Below are 20,812 nucleotides of genomic sequence, written 5' to 3'. Positions count from 1 at the left end.
ACCAGGATAATCTACCTATCTTAAAAGCTATATTATTAATACCCTTTATTCCAACTGTAATTTTCCTCTTTACCATATAACATAAAACATTCTCAGGTTCACAGGGGATAAGGATAAAATTCTTTTTTGAAGGCTATTATTACACCCACCACAGTAGTCTTTTCTGGAGGTTTTACTGTGGGTAAACAATTATGATTTAGAACCTAATTTTTATACTAATACAACAGGAAGTACAAAATCAGGCACATACAGTGAGAAACACACTATGACTTTATATAGGTAGATATCTTCTTAAAAATTCAGTAGTAGCAGCAGAATGTTTGAAGTTACGTTTTGTAGAGAGAAAATGATTGTCATATGATCCAAGGAAAGTATTTTACAGGCCTCTTTGTGATCAATAGCACAGATCTGCAATATAATTATCTGTTACTAAGGACACAATCGATGGCTATTGAGGGGTAATAATAATTAGACTGAGTAAGCATGAAAAATTTGAAAGTTCAAGTAAGGATGGAAGTGGTGGTTCTTTCTTCTATATATCTATAGTTCCTTGTAAATATATTTTCTAACTCTTTTTTTTTTGTTTTTGTTTTTGTTTTTTTGAGTCAAGGTTTCTCTGTGTAGTTTTGGTGCCTGTCCTGGATCTCGCTCTGTAGATCAGGCTGGCCTCAAACTCAGAGAGATCCACCTGGCTCTGCCTCTCAAGTGCTGAGACCAAAGGCGTGCGCTGCCACTGCCGCCCAGCTATTTTCTCTTAGCTCTCTCTATAGAGATTCTCTCTCCACATCTAGATTGTTAGCTTTTCATTTTCTGTCTCTGGGCTTGGCACATTCAGCAAAGGTTCAATGAGTAAGTAGTTTAGCATGTGAGTTACTGCAATTTTTCCTTACTGTCTAAAAGCATCAATTGAAGATGGGACATAATCCTGTATATAGGTATGGTTAAGAGACCAACAATCTCCATTGAACACATGGTTTTTATCTTTCCATTACACAAGCAGGCTACATAAAATGCTGCCTCTCGTGGGCTTCAAGCCAGCATGGAGATTTGAAGCCAAAGGAACATGTTTACTTCTCAGAGCTTCTTAGCAAGTTTGCTTGTCCGTGGGGGAAGCAGTCAAAGCACTTATGCCAAAGGACTCTTAATTCTGGCCTGCAATTTGTCTATTTCATTTGCAAGGGCATTGCTGCCCTCTGCTCTACACGTAATACAGATCTGAGTAATGGTGACTTCACTTGCCACACCTTTGGAAAGAACACATCTTTCAATCTTAAGCTTACTGATCCTTCAAAGCTAATATCCAGAATCCTAGGACACTTCAAAAATGATAACTTCATTTGCATTAAAGTGGGATCTCCCTGTTGAATCTTCACTGTTATGCAGGGTTTAACAAAATATGACCTGTGGGCCAAACATGATCAAACAGATATCAACTTCTAGGCAAATAACTTTGTTAGGGACTGGAAAGATGGTTCAGTTAAAAGCACTAGCTGCTCTTCCAGAGTGCCCAGGTTCAATTCTCAGCACCCACACTGCTGCTCACAATTGTCTGTAACTCCAGTTCCTGAGGATCCAACACCTCTAGTTGTCTCTGAGGGCACCAGGCGTACATGCAGTGCACAGACAGACATGAAGGTAAAATACCCATACACATAAAATAATAAAGTTCAATGGTAAGTGAGACCTGTCTCAAAGATGAAATAACTTCATCAGAAATCTACCAGAGCAGAACATTTCACATTTAATATCTCATTCAATATTCCTAATTACACACTTCAAATTCATTAAGTGGCAGAGAATGAACTTTTATTATTTTTTAACAGGGATTTTAGTTTCATTTTGGAGTGAAACATTATACACTTCTCTTCTGAGTCTTTTATTGTAATTAACATTGATAAGATTCATATGTGGGTGGCAATATGGCTCAGCTGGTATAGGTGCTGCTGTGTAGTCTTGGAAGCCTGTTCAGTCCCTGGAAGAACTGGACAAAGGGAAGAAGAAGAGAAGAAGAGAAATGACTCCACAAAGTTGTTCTGTAACTTTCACATGCATACTAAATCACACATTTCCCTCTCTCTGTCTCTCTCTCTCTGTCTCTGTCTCTCTCTCTCACACACACACATACACTAATATTTTATAATTAAAATGTCAATGTCTTGCATTTCATTTTTTGAATGTTCACTATAATAGTACCTCATCCCACACTGAGAGATGTCGTATTACTGTAGTAGTTCTCCATACTATCATAGACATAATCTGAATTTTAAAAAAGTCCACTAAACTGTGGCATGTTTTTGTTGTCTTTTTCTCCTTCTCTTTTTCTAATATAACCACCTGCCCTGAAAGGGATGGTTATGAAATATGGAAGAAAGTGATTCTCAGTGTGGTGCGCAAACTCCCACCAGTGGCAGAAACAACAGAAGTACTTAAGAATTTGTCAGAAATACAAGTTCTTATCCTACCATACCATTTAAAAAAATAAAAACAAAATCTGCTGGAAGGCCTAGACATGTTTTTCACAAGCCTTCCAGTTACTTCGAGTGCACTGAAATGTCAGAGCCTCTAGCACAAAGTATGTGCTTCTGCAGACGGCACTTAAATCCCCGCATTAAAGCTAGGCTGGCAGAACCACATCACTCCCCTGAAAACAGTTAAGTAGCAAGATTCTGTTCCAATGGCCTTTCCAGACACGGAAAAATCATCTGTACAACTAAATTGCACTAAGAGATAAATGTCTTTTCTGTATTGAGAACACATATTTTCCTCAGATATAGAAAGACTGGAAAACAGTAAGTCTACAGCAGTAAGTCCTGCAACTTAAAGAGTGAAACCACTACCACAATTAAATCATTGCTACTGTGCCAAGAGATAACCACATTGATTATTTTGTCCTCTGAGCATGGAGGGAAGAAAAAGGTTCAGCAATTTAACCTTAGCCTGGAAATTCAGAAACTCAAAATAGAAATGCTTTACCACCCACTTCCATATTTAATTTATATGATAAAGGGTTGGGGATAGAGACTACTGGGATTCAGCTTCTCCTAGGTGGATGATTGCTGTGGATGTTAAAATATATGGTACTGTCTGTTTGAGCTCTTGAGAGCTTTAAACATTTTTTTTTTGGTTTGTTTTTTGAGAGAAGGTTTCTCTGTGTAACAGCTCCAGCTGTCTTAGAAGTTCCTTTGTAGACCAGGCTGGCCTTGAACTCACTGATATCCTCCTGCCTCTGCCTCCCAAGTGCTGGAATTAAAGACATGTGCCACCTCCACTGGGCCTTTTAATACTAACTTAAGGAAGAACTGTGGATGCCAAGAAGAAATCAGAATTACTAAAAAAGATAATTTCCTGAAGGGGAATAGGAGACTTTGCTAGCCTTAGTTCCTATCAGATATTTTTTATTGAACTCGAATGAAATTTGTTTTGCATTTTACTTCAAAGTACAAAAGAAAAACAGTTGGAGCTGAAAAAACAGAAAAGAAATCTAGAACAAAACCTATTTGTCACTAGTAAAAATTAGTGTCTTTAGGCTGGTGAGATGCCTCAGAAGGTAAAGGTGATTGCTGGTAAGCCTGACCACCTGAGTTTGACACCAGGAACTTAAATGATTGAAAGAGAGAACTGACCTTCTCAAATTGTCCTTTGACCTCCACATGTGTGCTGCAGCATGCACACCTACACATACTAAATAAATAAAATGCAAGAAAAACAATCAAGGGCATTGGAACTCTGAATAAAAAAGAGTCAGTGCCTTCATACATAAAGAGTAAGAGTTAATAAAGGACAATAAGTTTACAAGTCAGAAGTAAGGAGGAAAACAAAAATATTTTGGAAGATTTTGAGACCAGTGCAGAAAAAAATCAGTTTATTGGAAATAAGCAATTTGTAGTTTATATAAAGATGATTCAGAAATGTATGTGTATCCTCACAGAAACATTCATAGAGCATGCTTAGATTTCCTAAACTTGTAATTATAGTAAAGCCATAAAAAGAAAAATAGCCGGGCGGTGGTGGCGCGCACCTTTAATCCCAGCACTCGGGAGGCAGAGCCAGGCGGATCTCTGTGAGTTCGAGGCCAGCCTGGGCTACCAAGTGAGTTCCAGGAAAGGCGCAAAGCTACACAGAGAAACCCTGTCTCGAAAAACCAAAAAAAAAAAAAAAAAAATAGGGTATTTCTAGAGGGATGCAAAAGCAGCTGTTCATATGTACAGGTTCATCAGTTTAAATAAAGATAATTACTTATATTTTATGAACACACACACACAGTAGAACTTACACTTAGTGTACCATGATAGAGTCTAAAAAATAATCATTCAAAAAAACAGTAGCAAGTAATAAACAAATTCATAAAGATAAGAAAAAGCAAAGCCAATGCTAGATATTTAATCCAGATTCCAAGTCTACAAAGAAAACAATAAGGAAAAACGGCAGCAACATTTCACAATTTCTGGACCTAGAATCTCAATATACAAGAGAAATATGTTGGACATTATGGCACATGCCTTTAATCTCATTAATTGGGAGACAGAGGCAGGTGGATTTCTCTCAGTTTGAGGCCAGCCTACAGAGCAAGTTCCAGGCCAGCCAGGGCTACATAGTGAGATCCTGTCTCAATAAGTAAAAAAGTAAATAAATGAATGGGGGGAGTGGGCTTGGATTCAAGACTTGAGCTGCAAATTATGTGGTTCGCAGATGAAATAGAATCTATGCAGACTGGTTTACTCTACTACTTTCCATTTTTCCATTAGGCTTCTGCTATTAATAAGTTAGCAGCTTAATTCCTTCCTGTTCTTTGTGAGATTTAAAGAAAAAAAACTGGTTTTCTTCTTCATGGGAACTTCATGGGAACATCCATCTAGCACAAGGCACTATATACAACCTTATATTCTGTGTATATTTACAGCATATAATTCTTGTTGGACCCCATTTATTAGGTAAATCACCTTACATGTTATCATTATGGTTCTAAAAACCTTAGAACTCTGGTTCTTTATTTCTCTACTCAGACCAGTATATTGGAACTATTAGTGGTTTTAAACGCATCCACCAACTACCCCAATCTCTGTCACATAAACAGACAGACAAAAACATCACATGTAGCTCGATTTGGAACTTGGGCTATAGAAGCCAGTTGGGTTTCAGAGATGCTAAGGTGTGTGCCCATAATCTGATCCCTATGCTTCTGTAGTGTGTAAAGAGCTGAAGCTCTGTTATTTCTCTGGGAGAATGGAGTTTAGAACAGAAAAAGAGAAGGCTATTTTCTAGAAACCAGGGAACTTCAGAAAGCAATAAGATACGGAGAAAGAAGAGCATGACAAACCTCTTTTGGACATTTGTCTGGAGATGTTGCCAGGAAAGAAAGACAAGAACAGAAAGATCAGTGTTACTGAGATAGGATCCTGAGACACTACCAATCAGGTTTCAGGTGATTGTGAGAAGAATAGTGTTTACTCAGAACCCAAGGATTAGGCCTATTTCCCTGCAAGTGAAGAGCTTGATTTCATTAACAAATAAAAGAACTGAAAAATGTATAGTACTAGAGGAGAAATTAGCTGATTAGCTAGTTGATTAGCAAGGAAGACTCCATATACCTAAAATTAAAGACCAACAGGCTGAAATGAACTTAAGTGAGTGATGATTTTGTATTCACAACTAATTTCTTTCATAGCTTTCTGACTACAACATCTCATACTAATATAGCCATATCATATATAACAAATCATTTTTGCAGCATAGTTAATTAACTAGACTATGGTGAAAGAAGTAAAAGACGGGGAGCCTCCGGTATTCGCTTTCAAAGGGAGTGATTCCTGAGACTTTGAATAAATAGTCATACGGCCACCAAATCACTTAAACCTGTAACATATTCAGTGTCAGGTGTGGCACTGGGAGGAGCTGCTGCTTTTGATGATTCTAGAAAACTATTTAAAGGGAGAGAAGCTCACTTACAGATTCTGCCTTAGTCTACCGCTTTCTTCTGTGCTACCCATATTTCAGGGTCTGATATCACAGCAAAGCCGACAAGGGGGAAATTCTCACGCAGACTGGAGACAGGATGACATAATGAAGCTAATTTCCCACCAGATAATTCTGAGAAGGATCTCTATAAAATATTGGTCATAGGCCTGTGTGATTTTTCCTCATCCTCTGAATTGGAAGAAAAGCTTTTCAACTGCTTTCATCAAGCATCATAGAAAATAATCTGGGAATGTGAGACCTTATGTGGACAGTTAACAGAGATAGAGACCAGAGCTAACCACAAGATGAGCAATGTCAAGAAATGAGCAAAGGGATAAGAGAAGTATCTTTTAAGAAAAATTCTAGCCATAAAATAGAAATGCCTCATAACTAGAGATCAGAGAAGCAATGGGGTCTAGAGAGGAGAAACTCATAAAGAACAGGCATTTCTTGCCAGAAATGGTGGTACATGCTTTAATCTCAGCACTGGGAAACTGAATTAGAATGATAATGGCTGCCAAGCCAGTCTGGACTACCTACTAAGATCCTGTCTCAAAACCAAGGATCCAAGCTTGCTGGTGCACTCCTGTAAGTCCAGAACTTAGGAACTGGAAACTGGAGGATCAAGGATTACCTGATCTCAGGTAAATAGCAAGTTTGAGAAATGTATGGGCTACATAAGACCCTGTCTAAAAAATAGAGACCTGCTGGGTGGTGGCTGCAGTGGCGGTGCATGCCTTTAATCCCAGGACTCTGGAGGCACAGGCAGATAGATCTCTGGGATCGAGGTCAGCCTGGTCTACAGAGTGAGTTCAGGAAGGCCAGTGCTACACAGAGAAATCCTGTCTTGAGAAAAAACAATAAATAAATAAATACATACATACATACATACATACATACATAAATAGAACTAAAAAGAAAAGTAAAGATAAGATAGAGCATTTTCTTAGTTTTCACTTTAGGAAAAGGATTTTAGAGACAAATCCAGAAAATATTTCAAAGGCCAGAGACTCTAGGGAGAAAGTCAATAGCAATGGGTCTTATATCCTAAATCATAATTGGGAGATATCAAGACTGCCATTGTGGTGAGAAATGCTAAAGGGGATGTTAGTTTAGGGGTTCCAACTTTCAAAGAGTACTCCTTATCTTTTTGGTTGTGAGCCTAGCCTTTGACTGCTGAGCCATCAAGTAATGAAGTTATTGGATGCCCCATATCTTAAAGAGCAACTTTCTTGTAAGTCAAGCTGAAACTACATGCAGCACTTCAGAACTTGCCACAAAGCTGTTCCCTTGACTCAATCAGCCTGGCCTCTCACAAGACCCAGTGGGACCACTGAAGTTTTCAAGGTACTTTGTAAGCTTACAGGAGCCACAAGGGAAACATCCTGGATGTTAAGCCTTTGGCCAAGACAAGACTTTAGCTCCAACCATAAGGGCAAGTAGACTATAGACCAACAGAGAAGAGTATCAAGGAGAGGATAAAAGGTCAGAAAAACACAAGCCATAGGTCAGCGTCATTCTTCATAGGCCAGAGGATTAGCATGGGTCTTTTGATGATCTATTTGATTACTGCCACAGAAAGAAATTCCTCTGAAAAGAAATCTCCAGGAAAAGATGAGTTTCCTTTGTCAGTGGCTTTTCCCCAGAGATGAGCAAACACAGGAAGATCCAAAGTCTGTGCCAACCTCTGTACAGAGTTCAGACCACACAGGTAGAAGAGATGAATACTAATACTTGTAAGTTTAGGCTGGTTTTTGGCCTAATTCCAGAGAAAATCCTGAAGCCTAGTCATAGACTTCTTGTATTGGACATTAGTCTGCCCAAAAAAGAAGCTAAGTCTAGGCAGAACCCTGAACAAAGCAAACTGACAGATGTTACATCCTGTAGAACCAGATGTCTTGACAGTCAGGTTCTGAGATCTAGAGTTGTCTGAGCCTGGGCAGGACTATTAAAAAGTAGGATGTTCAAGGAGAAATTGTCTTACTTAGAGGAGTTCTCTGAAAGAAGAAAATGCTCTTCTACTCCAAAATCTATTAGTTGTCATATTAGCATGAATCTAAAGAGAAATTGTCTCTATTTCTCACAAGTAAGAAGATTTCTTTCAAAATATTGTTTTTGTCTAACTTGAGAAAACAAACTACCCAAGAACCCTTCAATTTTTTAGTTGTCTCAAGACTGTATCATTTGGGTTGGAGAGATGGCTCAGAGGTTAAGAGCACCGACTGTTCTTCCAGGGGTCCTGAGTTCAATTCCCAGCACCCACATGGTGGCTCACAACCATCTGTAATGAGATCTGACGCCCTCTTCTGTGTACATAATAAATAAATAAATCTTTAAAAAAAAGACTATATCATTGTTCTCACTGGCTAGAGAACAAATATTGGTATGAAAACAACATTGGGAATTTGGACTGGTAATTGGCTAGTAAGTTAGAAATATAGTTTGAATATGATGATCTACTGTCTTCCATTTGCTGTAACAACTCTATTAGAATGGGTACCAGCCTAACAAGAAGTGAAATCTAACCCTATACTTTCTAGAAACTCTACTACAAGACCACATTTAAAGTCAATGTTAGTGCTGTGTGAATTTATAAAAGGAAGGAGTGTGGTTAGAAATATTCAAGGTGGGGCCAGCAAGATGGCTCAACTGGTACAGGCACTTGTCACCAAGTTTGATGACATGAGTTTGATCCCCAGAACCTGAATGGTAGAAGGAGAGAATGGATTCCTACAAGTTGTCCTCTGACCTCTACATGTGTACTATGGCACATGTACATACACATATACACACATACACAAAATAAATAAATAAATAAATAAATAAATAAATAAATAAATAAATAAATAAATAAATTCAATCCCATTAGTAATTTAAAAAATAAAAACTTCCATTTCTGCCCTTTAGGTTTTTAACTACAGTAGTGTGATAGCTATTTCTGGTTGTCAATTTGACTACCTCTGGAATTAACTAAAACCCAAATGGCTGTGCTTACCTGTGAGGGTTTTTATAATTAAATCTTTTGAAGTGGGAAGACCCACTTCTAATCTGGATCTTTGAGGCAGAAAGATGCATCTTAATCCATATTTTATGAGGTAGGAAGATAAACTTTTAATCTGAGCCACACTTCTGTTGGACACATACACACACACACACACACACACACACACACACACACAGAATGATGTTTCTGAAAACTGAACTGAATACATTTATTCTATAAATTCTGTTCCTCTAGAAAACCCTGACTAATACAAGTAGAAAACATAATACATTTTCTTCCAATTAAGGAGTGTCAAAAAAAAAAGAAAGAAAAAAGAAAGAAAAAGAAATGCTGGGCAGTGGTGTTGCACACCTTTAATCCCAGCACTTGGGAGACAGAAGCAGGTGGATCTCTGAATTCAAGACCAGCCTGGTCTACAGAGTGAGCTCCAGAATGGCCAGGGCTATACAGAGAAACCCTATCTAGAAGAAAACAAAAAACAAAGTGTGTAATTTCAAATTTCTGAAACATCATCCTTTGTTTTTGAACAAGTACAAACTGAGATAAATGGCTAGCCCCACCTTGCATTTTAAAGCTTTGTTAACCAACTTAAGATTTTGTAACAAAGATATGCTTGAAGTAGGGCTCATAAAGCCCCCTTCAGTGACTGCTTGGGATGTGTGTCTGAGGAGCACCTGTGTACCACTCCTCCATCCCAGTCAATCAAAGGAAAAAAGGGACTTCGGATTTTCTCACTAGTTCTTCAGGTTTTCTGTGTATGTTTTACCATTACAGAAATAAATGATACATTTCTTTACTAGTTACTTTCTACTCACTCTCAAATCTCTTAGGGAACAGGTAATTTTGAGAATAATAATTTTAAGGACTGCAAATTCTGAAGACGTTAGCAACCTCCTTGAGAATTTGAACATACTGGTATAGTTGTGGGATATATGTTGTAACATTTTTGTGTCTCAGTAAGAAATATTCTACTTGTTAGTAAGCAACTGGAATGTAAAGAGGCAAGCACCACATTCACATTTCCTAAGAGTCTCCTTGGCAACAATTCAAGCCTTGGAAAGTTCCCCCTTGTCTCAGTTAGGGTTTTTATTGCTGTGAAGAGCCACCATGACCACAGCAACTCTTATAAAGGAAACCATTTAATTGAGATGGTGGTTTGCAGTTTTAGAGGTTCAGTCCATTATCATCATGGTGGGGAGCATGGCAGCGTGCAGACAGACATGGTGCTGGAGAGGTAACTGAGAGTCCTACATCTTGCAGGCAACAGGAAGTCGACTGAGACACTGGGTGGTATCCTGAGCAGAGAAACCTCAAAGCCCACCCCCACAGTGACTCACTTCCTCCAACAAATTCATACCCACTCCAACAAAGCCACTCCTCCTAATAGTGCCACTCCCTATAAGATTATGGGGGCCAATTACATTCAAACTACCACATCTCCAAATGCAGTTAAGAACAAAAGTCTACTCAAATAAGTATTTTTTCCAAACCATAGGCTGTGACTCATTAACAGCTTGTAGAATCAATTCAGTTTTCAGGAGCATCAGTGTGTGTGTGTGTGTGTGTGTGTGTGTGTGTGTGTGTGTGTACTTCTATATTGTAAAATTTATGAGTTAAAAATCAGGTCTACTTAATTCACTCATTATTGTGTATAATACCTGGCATTTAAACTGACATATGTTTGGGGATGTAGCTCTGTTGATAGTGTTCTATCTGCACAAAGCCCTAAATTAGATTCTTAGTACCTATAAACTGAGTATACTGATATATGCCCATAATCCCAGCACTGTGGAGGTGGAGGCAGGAGGCTAAGAAGGCAAGCCTGGGATACATGAGTTCCTGCATCAAAAAATAAATAAAGTGGTACTCCTTTATCTGTTTGATGATAATCAATATGTTTCATAATATTTGCCATTCATAAATCACCTTTTTTATTGAATACAAACTAATTAGAAGTATCTTTTATGAGAGCACTAAAAATGGTAAATTTAACAATCCTTCTTTCGCTGTTTGGCTGACTGTTGTACTAACAAACATCAGACACTGGTAGGGAATGAGAGAAGTAAAGATCTTGAGAACTAAAGCCAGGTGGTGGTGGCACATACCTTTAATCTCAGCACTGGGAGGCAGAGGCAGGCAGATCTCTGCATTCGAGGTCACCCTGGTCTACAGAGCGAGTTCCAGGACAGCCAGGGCTGTTACACAGAGAAATCTTGTCTTAAAAAACAAAAACAAACAAAAATAAAACAAACAAATAAGATCTTGAGAACAAACTAAATGTAATCTATTAAGGCTGGTTTTAATAGTATCTTGTCATAAATTAGAATCACCTGAGTTGGGAGCCTTACCTAAAGAATTGTCCAGATTGCGCCGGACGGTGGTGGCGCACGCCTTTGATCCCAGCACTCGGGAGGCAGAGCCAGGCGGATCTCTGTGAGTTCGAGGCCAGCCTGGGCTACCAAGTGAGTTCCAGGAAAGGCGCAAAACTACACAGAGAAACCCTGTCTCGAAAAACCGGGGAAAAAAAAAAAAAAGAATTGTCCAGATTGCTTTAATTGATGTGGGAAGACCCCCACCCCCACCCCATACACCATTGTGGGCGGCACCTTCTGGTAGCAACCCAGATTTTAAAACCAAAGGAAGGAAGGTTGCTGGCTTGACCTCTCCCTTTGCCCTAAGTTGATCTGACCTGTTGCTTCTGCTGCTGGCTCCTTCCCAGACTTCCATCCTGGACTAAGGACTAACAGCTCCCCAGGAACTTTCTGGGTTTTCAGCACCAGAGTATGTGAGGCCTAACCTTGTGGACTGAGCAGCTAAACAGCTGTGGGCAGCCCCAGTGAGTGAGAGACTGCTGAGCACTGAGCCTCAAGGACTGAGCAACTACTCAATTCTCATAAAAGAATCAATGTTTTTATTTTAAACCCAGATATAACTTCTAGAAAAACAATATAGGAGAAAAATATTGGTGACATTGGGCTATATAAAGGTTTCTTAAAAATACAAAAAGCACAAACCATTAAATAAGAAAATTATAAAGTCGATTTTAACAATTAAAAACCCTAAGGTCTTTGACAGACACATTTAAGAAAACAAGGTGGAATGTGGTGGAACTTGTCTTATAATCGATGCCTGCAAGCACTTAGGAGACTGAGCATGGGGATTGTGACTTCAAGGCCAGCCTGCGTTACTCAGCAAGATCTTTTCTTAAAAAAAAAAAAAAAAAAAAAAGGAAAGAAAACAGTAGGGCCTTAAGAGATGGATCAGTGGTTAGAAGCACACACTGCTCTTGTAGAGGACACAAGTTTACTTCCCTGCATCCACCTCAGGCATCTCACAACAACCTGTAACTCCAGTTCTAGGGAAGCTGATGTCCTCCTCTGGCCTCCAGAGCACAAGCACACACATGGCACATATACACACAGACCCACACACACATATACTTATAAATAAAATTAAATACCTTTTAAATAATGAAAATTTAATATTGGGGAATTTTGCAAACATAATTTTTATAACTAAATATTAAAATAAGTATCTCAAATTTTTTAGATTTATTTTTATTTTATGGGCATGAATGTTTGGCCTACAAGTATGTCTGTATACCACATTCGTGCCTGGTGCCTGCTCAGTCCAGAAGAGGGTATCATATCCCCTGGAACTGAAGTTTCAGACAATTGTAAGGTGTTATATGGGAGCTGGGAACTAATCTGGGTCCTCTTCAAGAGCAGCAAGTTCTCTTTACTGTAGCTAGAGTTTTCCTGCCTGGCCCACAGTCAGGACAAATCTCTCTCACCTGCCAGTCCCGCAGTTGCTCAGACCCAACCAAGTAAACACAGAGACTTATATTGCTTACAAACTGTATGGTGTGGCAGGCTTCTTGCTATTTAGTTCTTACATCTTAAGTATAACCCATTTCTATAAATCTATACCTTGCCACATAGCTCGTGGCTTACCAGTATCTTACATGTTGGTACTCATGACGGCGGCTGGCAGTGTCTCCTCTGCCTCAGCCTTCCACTTCCCAGAATTCTCTTCTCTGCTTGTCCCGCCTATATTTCCTGCCTGGCTACTGGCCAATCAGCATTTTATTTATACAGAGCAATATTCACAGCACTTTACTGCTGAGCTCTCCAGCACAGGCATCCCAACTTAAAAAAAAAAAAAAAAATGTCAAGCGAACACATCACTTACTGGAGAGAAATATGTGAAGAAATAAAGTATAGATTATAATATACTAGTAAAGGGTGTTCTTAGTGAATTTTCACTCAGACTGTTTTTACTTTGCTCCCTATGGGCAAAGATAATGGTGTCATGTAATAAGAACTCTTAAATGTGTACACTCAGAGCACTGCAAATGAATTTGAGGTCATCTTGCTAGCCAGAGACTAGCAGTGTCAGATCTGTAGTCACAGATACTGGGCAGTCTGACACAGAAGGAATGCTTGAATCTGAGGCCCATCTAGGAAAACTAGTTCTATTAAAATTAACAAAATAAAAGGAGTCGGGCATTGCACATGCCTTTGATCCCAGTACTTGGGAGGCACAGGCAGGCGGATCTCTCTGAGTCCAGGACAGCCAGGGCTGTTACACAGAGAAACCCTGTCTCAAAGAAAAAAAAAGTCTGATCTCAGAAGTTAAGCAAGGTTGAACCTGGTTAGTACTTGGGTGGGAGACTGCCTGGGAATACCAGGTGGTATAGGCTTAAAAAAAAAAAAAAAGCTGAATAACTAGGGACTGGGGAGATGGATTAGTGATTAAGAGCATTTGCTGTCTTCCAGAGGACCTGGGGCTGATTCCCAGTACCCCCATGGTGTCTTATAACCATCTGTAACTCTAGTTCCTGGACCTCTTCTGTCCTCCAAAGACACCAGGCATACACGTGGTGCATAGATATGCATGCAGGCGAGATACCCATACATATAAAATTTCCAAAAAAATTTAAGTTGAATAAATAAACTTCCTTTAGAATTATATAGTATCCTTGAACTATTCAAGCCAATAACGAAATAATTTAAAATGTTAAAGTTGATTTATTGGTCACCAAACTGAAAGGAATTATTTTAGCATTTTGTTATTTTTACTTATTTGAAGAAAATCATTTTAAAGTCATTGGATTTAATGACACAGATCAGAATTTCTAACTAACTATGACCTTCATTTCTTTTCAGGTTTGGTTAAGATTGAATCCTTGGGTCCTATCCTAGCTTTATGTCCATTAAAAAAAAAACAAAATTATACATTCCCTTTGGCCCAGCAACTCCATTTCTGAAAATTTATTATAATTATGTGAAATAGTATTTTCCCAATGCTATTCACTGAAGCATTTATTATAAAAGCAAAAGCTCAGAGCCTAGTTAAATACACTGTGGTACATCTATACAAATGGAATTCTATTTGAGAATAAATAGCAGCAAGGAAACTCTATGTAATAACAGGGAAATATTTCTAAGTCAGACTAAGTGAGAGAAGGTAGGTTACAGAACAGGTCTACAACACGGGTTCTCAGCCTTTCACTGGGGTCACCTAAGACCATCAGAAAACATAGATATTTACATTACAATTCATAACAGTAGCAAAATTACAGCTATGAAGTAGCAATGAAAATAATTTTATGGTTGGGGTCACCACAACATGAAGAACTGTATTAAAAAGTCGCAGCTGTAGTGCATTCCTGCTGAGCTCCTGGCCTGGCTCCAGAGAGCAGCACCTAGCCCTACTCCTTCCTTTGTTTAACCACACCTTTTGTTTCTCTTACCTTTTGTTTCTCTTATTGCCCTATGTGAATCTTGTCTGAGAGTCAAGGATCAGAAAGTCCCCCAAGGATCAAAGGCCTATGCAAAACTTGGTTCAGGAAACCAGGAAAACCTCAGTCCCTGATAAATCAAGTAATTTGCACTTGGCATTTGGTCTCTGGGAGCTCCTTTTAGGTATGGAAATTAACTGGCTAAACTGTAAATAGAAAGTAAATAAAAATGCCCTAGGTGAAGGAAAAGTGCTTCAGTCCTTTGAGGCTGGACGCCCCCTGAAGCAGTGAAAGGCTATATTCATTCTTAAGATGCCTCTGAGTCTTCATTCCACGGACCCGCGTGAACCCACACACCCGTGCCGGGACACACAGTGACACACAGTTACATACAGTGTTAGGAAGGCTGAGAACCAGTACTGGTGCATAGTGTAACAGAGAGGAAAAGCATTCGTACACACAAAGATGCACATTTGTATGTCTGTGCACAGAATTCTAGGAGACAGAAAACTAATCTTCATTGTAAAAGCTGCATGACCAGGGGACAGCATCAGAAGAAGGCTTTACTATATACCTTTTATAACTTTTTAACCTTGTGAATGTATATCCTAGTATAAAAATAAATTTAAAAATCAAGTAACAAAATAATTTAACCTTTCAGCAATAAGAAAGTTCTATAAAGAAGCAGAGTTGATTAAACTGACCTGTGAGGATCCTGACTAGATTCCAGAAGGTTCTATTTGTGTAAGCTCTTTTAGACTTGTGTAACACAGATCTCCTAGTCTAAAATCCGTATATGGCGTTATTGAGACACTGGTTCAGACGATTCCTACTGGTATAACCATGCATTTATTGTCCATCTGGGAAACAAACATAACTCTTAAAGTTCTTTATTTCTGTAGCTTTTGATACAAAAGAATACTGTTGTTTGTTTTGTTTTTAAGAACTAGAGATTGAACCCAGAGCATTGTAAATAGTAGGACAAGTGTTCTATACTGAGCTATATAAACATTCCTTTTTAAAATTACTTTTTTATTTTTGAGATAGATCATGGCTAAACTGTCCAGGCAGGTCTTGGACTTATTATCCTCCTGACTCAACCTTCCAAGTAGCAGGGATTCCAGGCACATATCACCATACCAGGTAAAACAGGCTTTCTTTTAGATATAATAAAAATGAAGTCTGGGTACCCCAAAGATCAAAATGAAATCTTTCATGGATGAGTTTTAATTGCAGACAAAATATTTTATTTTATTTATTTATTTATTTATTTATTTTGGTTTTTCAAGACAGGGTTTCTCTGTGTAGCTTTGTGCCTTTCCTGGGACTCACTTGGTAGTCCAGGCTGGCCTCGAACTCACAGAGATCCGCCTGGCTCTGCCTCCCAAGTGCTGGGATTAAAGGCGTGCGCCACCACCGCCCGGCAAAATATTTTATTCTTAACAGCATCGTAGGGGGACAACTAAAGCAAAACCACAAATCTGAAGCTGGATTCCCTTAAGTATTTCTGAAACTTCTCACATGAAAAGGAAAGGAAAGAAAATAAGGTATTTTAGGAATGAAACTCTGGCTAAAAGGGTTATGGGGCATCTGAGAAGTCACGGGATAGGTCCAACTTTCTCAGGGGGGAGGCTACCATTTTTTGTTTTTGTTTTTCAAATATTTCCAACATCTGCTATTGAAATTAGTTCTGCACAAATGTTTGCAGATGCAGAGCAACTGCCAATCCAGACTGCATTTTGGCCCATCAGTGGCCTGTAAGCAAATCACTGAAATGGGTGGTTGAATTTTCCATTTATGTTCACGTGTTTTGAAAGAACTGGCAAAGTCAGCTTCTGGAATGCTAGACTCAAATGTTATATCCTAGTGAACATTGGAAGACTGAGGTATTCACAGTAGAAGTAAAGTTTGCCCCTGCCTTTTGGGACAACAAAATTTAAAGAAATAATCAGAGATGTGTATAAAGATTTATAGACGAATTACTTTATACAAAATAATATATACTACATGTATATGGAGAGAAAACACATATATATATATAAGAGAGAGAGAGCATATCAAACATTCAAGAACAAGTGAATAGTTAAATTACATAGCATATTAGAATTATTTAGTAAAATACAGGGAAAATTCTTGTTTCAACCACATTTTTAAAAATAAAAATCACTTTATTATAATGAACCTACAAATGAAAACATCATGCAGCTAGATTAAGGGAGTCACTCAAATTCTTGCCCTGTCTCAAATCCTATGAATCTTAGTGAACTTCTATACAGTTACCATAGCCATCCTGAAGCCATGGAACTTCCTTTAGAGTTTTACAATCTCACAATCAATTACATTTTTATGCACTTACCCACCACAAAAAAAAAAAGAAAAAAAATAACAGAGTTGAAACTAGAAACACAATTAGTGTGTCTTTTTGACAGCATTCCATCCTTCCTCATCACTTAATATTACTCTTTCTTTGACTCCTTTCTAAATGTTATAATATACTCACACAGCTGTTTACATGTATGCATGAAGGATCCACAAATGAAGGAAAATGTGAAGATTTTTCTTTCTAAGGTTGGGTGACTTCACTTAATATTATACATACCGAGTAATGAGTCTACTCATTTTCCTGCAAATTTTGTAATTTCAGTTTTCTTTAAAGATTAATTTTATATATATATATACACATACATACATACATACATATATGTAACAAGTTTTGACTATCTATTGGTAGACATCTTGGTTGGTTCTATTCCTTGCTATTTAAATAGGGCAGCAATAAACATGTTTAAATATATCTATGGTAAGATATGGGGTTCACTAGGTATATGCCAGGAGTAGAATAGCTGGGTCATATAGTAGATCTATTTTTAATTTTTGATGAACCCCCAAACTGATTTCTATAATGGCTATATTAATTTGCACTCACATCAGCATTGAATAGGGTTCCTCTTTCCCCATAGCCTTTCCAACATTTGCTGTCAGATTTCTTGATCATAGCCGTTATGACTGGAATGAAGTGTATCTCAAGCAGAGCACACAGCCCACAGAACGAGAGACAATCTTTATCAGCTATACTTTAGACAAGGAACTAATACCCAGAATTTACAAAGAACAGAAATTAATTAGCAAGGAAATAAAACTACCAATCAAGAAATGGGCTAATGAATTGAATAGACAGTTTTAAAAAGGAGAAATACAATTGGCCAATAACTATTTTTAAAAATATTCAACACACACAAATCATCAGGGAAACGCAAATTTAAACTACAGCTTAATCTGAGGCAGTCCGACCTCTTAATAAGACTGACCTAAAGCCAGGCATAGTGGCGCATACCTTTAATCTCAGCACTCAGGATGGAAAGGTAGGTGGATTTCTGTGAGTTTGAGGACAGCCAGGACTACATAGTGAGACCCTGGAGAGAGTGGGGGAGGAGAGCTGCAGGAGTTGGTGGAACAGTCCTGTAATCTCAATTACTTAGGAGTCTGAAGTAGGAAAATCACAAGTTCTAGGCCAAGATAACTGAGACATCCATCTCAAAATAAATAAAATAAAAAATAAAAAGGCTGAGCATACAGTTAAATGACAGGATTTATCTAGCATGTACAAGTTCTAGGTTCAAGACCCAGTGATGAAAATAATTAATTTTAAGTTTTAGAACTACAGGGTTGCCAGGTGGTGGTGGTGGTGGTGGTGGTGGTGGTGGTGGTGGTGCATGTCTTTAATCCCAAGAGGCAGGAGCAGGCGGATCTCTGTGAGTTTGAGGCTAGCCCAGTCTACAGAGTGAGTTCCATGACAGGCACCAAAGCAATAAAGAGAAACTCTGTCTCTAAAGAAACAAACAAACAAACAAAAACCACAAAAACCAAGCCAAACCAAACCAAACAAACAAAAACTATAGGGTTTAATGGAACAAGCCAGAAAAGTAACATGTAAGTAAAACAAAAATCTTAACAAAAAGATAAATGATGCAGTGGTTTTTAAATATAACTTTTAAAATAAAAGTTTTAAAATGTACAACTAACACAAAAACTGTCAAGGAAGCAAATAGACCAAATGCATGCATACAAGAAATAATGGGGGGAAAGGGAGGGTGGGGTAGCGTAAGCATGTAATTCTAGTACTTGGGAGGCTGAAGCAGAATTTTATGAGTTCAAAGCTGGCTACCTGTCCTGACCTGGAATTCTTTATCTCAGAAAACTGCAAATACACACTTCAGTTTTTTCAATGAAAAATTTGGAGTCATCCTTGACTATTCTTTTGCTTCACTCCTAGTTCATCTTAACAGTAAATCTCTGAAATATGCCATGAATTTATGAATTTATTATCATCTCCTTGGGTCACTTCTCACCTGCAATACCTTCCCTGACAGCCTCCTTGATTCCATCCTCATCTCCTCTTCCTATCTGTTCTCCACACAGCATCAGGCCAAACCATCTTTTCTTCTCTTTATAAATTAAATTTTATTTCATTTAGTCACTGTGTGTATGCTTGTATATGTGTGCATGCTGCAGCACATGTATGGAGGTCAGAGGACAACTGAGAGAGACTGAGAACTGATGCTCTCTTTCCACCATATGTGTTCTGGGATCAAACTCAGGTCATCAGGCTTGGTAGTAAGCATCTGCCGAGCCATCTCTCAGGTTCTCCTTATTTTTTGGACAGAGTCTTGCTATGCAGCCCATACTCAAACTCAAGTTCTTCCTGACTCGGTCTCCTGAGTGTTGGAATTACAGATATGCACCACATGCCCAGCTCCAAAGCCACTGCTACCATTGCTGATGCCTCCTCTTCCTTCAATGAGGGGACTGAACCCAGGGACTTGTGCACACTAGGCAAGTGCCCTGCCAATGAGCTATATCAACAACTCCAAAGCCATATTTTGAAAGCAGAAATAATGATAATTTACATGTTAGAAATATTTCAATGATATTCTCATAGCTCCTGGAGGGAAAATTTCAAATGTCTATAGCTCACATGATCTAGCCCTTGCCTAATTATCTAGTTTTCTCATCCATCCCCCCTCAATATTATCATCCATCCATATTGGCTTCATTTCAATAATTCAAACATGCCAAGCTCTTTCCTACCTCAGGACTTTTGAACCTTTTGTTTAGACTTCTCTCTTCTAGTTTTTCTATACCTGACTACTACTCTTTGAGTAAATATGACTTGTTCAATGCAGTGTTTTCTAACACCTAGCAAAGTACTGGTCCCTACTTGTTTCAAATCATAAATTACTGCAATCTGTAATTACAAACATGTATACATGTTTAATTCTATCTTCACTATTATATACACAGAGTAAGCTTCATGAAGTCAGGAATTATGTGTGCTTTTGTTTATCAGTGCATGTTTATTGTCTAGAAAGCATAATATTTATTATATATCTTTTAGAATTAACATATAAATGAATGAAGATTATTTTAATTGCAAGAACCTACTATGGAAATAAACAGAAGAACAAGAAATTCTTTGGCCTCCTCATCTTGTCCCAACATTTCTAAGCTAACAACAGAATTAAGACATATCAAATCAGATATGTTAACATACCCTCACAATCTCAGGACAAGGGAGGCCAAAGGATCAGGGATTCAAAGGACCGGGACATTACAAGAGGCATGGCAGCACATGCTGGCATTTTCCTATAATCTCAGCCCTTGAGAAGTAGAGGCAGGAAGATTGGAATTTCAATGTCATCCAAAAGAGAGTTACTGTGAAGCCCTAAGACAGAAAATTAGTTTAGTTTGCTGCCACCAGAATATATGTCAGTTCTTAAATTGAGGCTGGGAGAGAAAGAGTGACTTCCTAAAATTGCTTGGCTAGTAGATGGCAGGCTCGGGACTTCCATTTTTGGTTCAACGTTTTTTTCTTTTCTTTTTCTTTCTTCTTCTTTTTTTTTGAGACAGGGTTTCTCTGTGTAGCTTTAGAGCCTGTCCTGGAACTCGCTCTGTAGACCAGGCTGGCCTCAAACTCACAGAGATCAGCCTGCCTCCGTTTCCCAAGTGCTGGAACTAAAGGCCACCACTGCCTGGCGTCAATGTTTTTTTCTTTAAATTAGAGGCTGTAAGTTGTCAGAAGCTCCTGCCTGCAGAATTGTTCTATATAGCTG

General features: G+C 38.4%; 1 protein-coding gene across 1 annotated transcript in view; it reads right to left on the bottom strand.

Annotated features, from left to right (window-relative positions):
* Ssh2 (slingshot protein phosphatase 2) overlaps positions 1 to 20,812 on the bottom strand; it is a 235,608-nt gene that overhangs the window by 175,996 nt on the left and 38,800 nt on the right. The gene's annotated exons all lie outside the window — the stretch shown is intronic.

The sequence above is a fragment of the Peromyscus eremicus genome, chromosome 8a, assembly GCF_949786415.1.
Source record: "Peromyscus eremicus chromosome 8a, PerEre_H2_v1, whole genome shotgun sequence".
NCBI lineage: Eukaryota > Metazoa > Chordata > Mammalia > Rodentia > Cricetidae > Peromyscus > Peromyscus eremicus.
The sequence above is the reverse complement of the archived record's forward strand: the minus strand, read 5'-3'. Positions and strand labels throughout refer to the sequence as shown.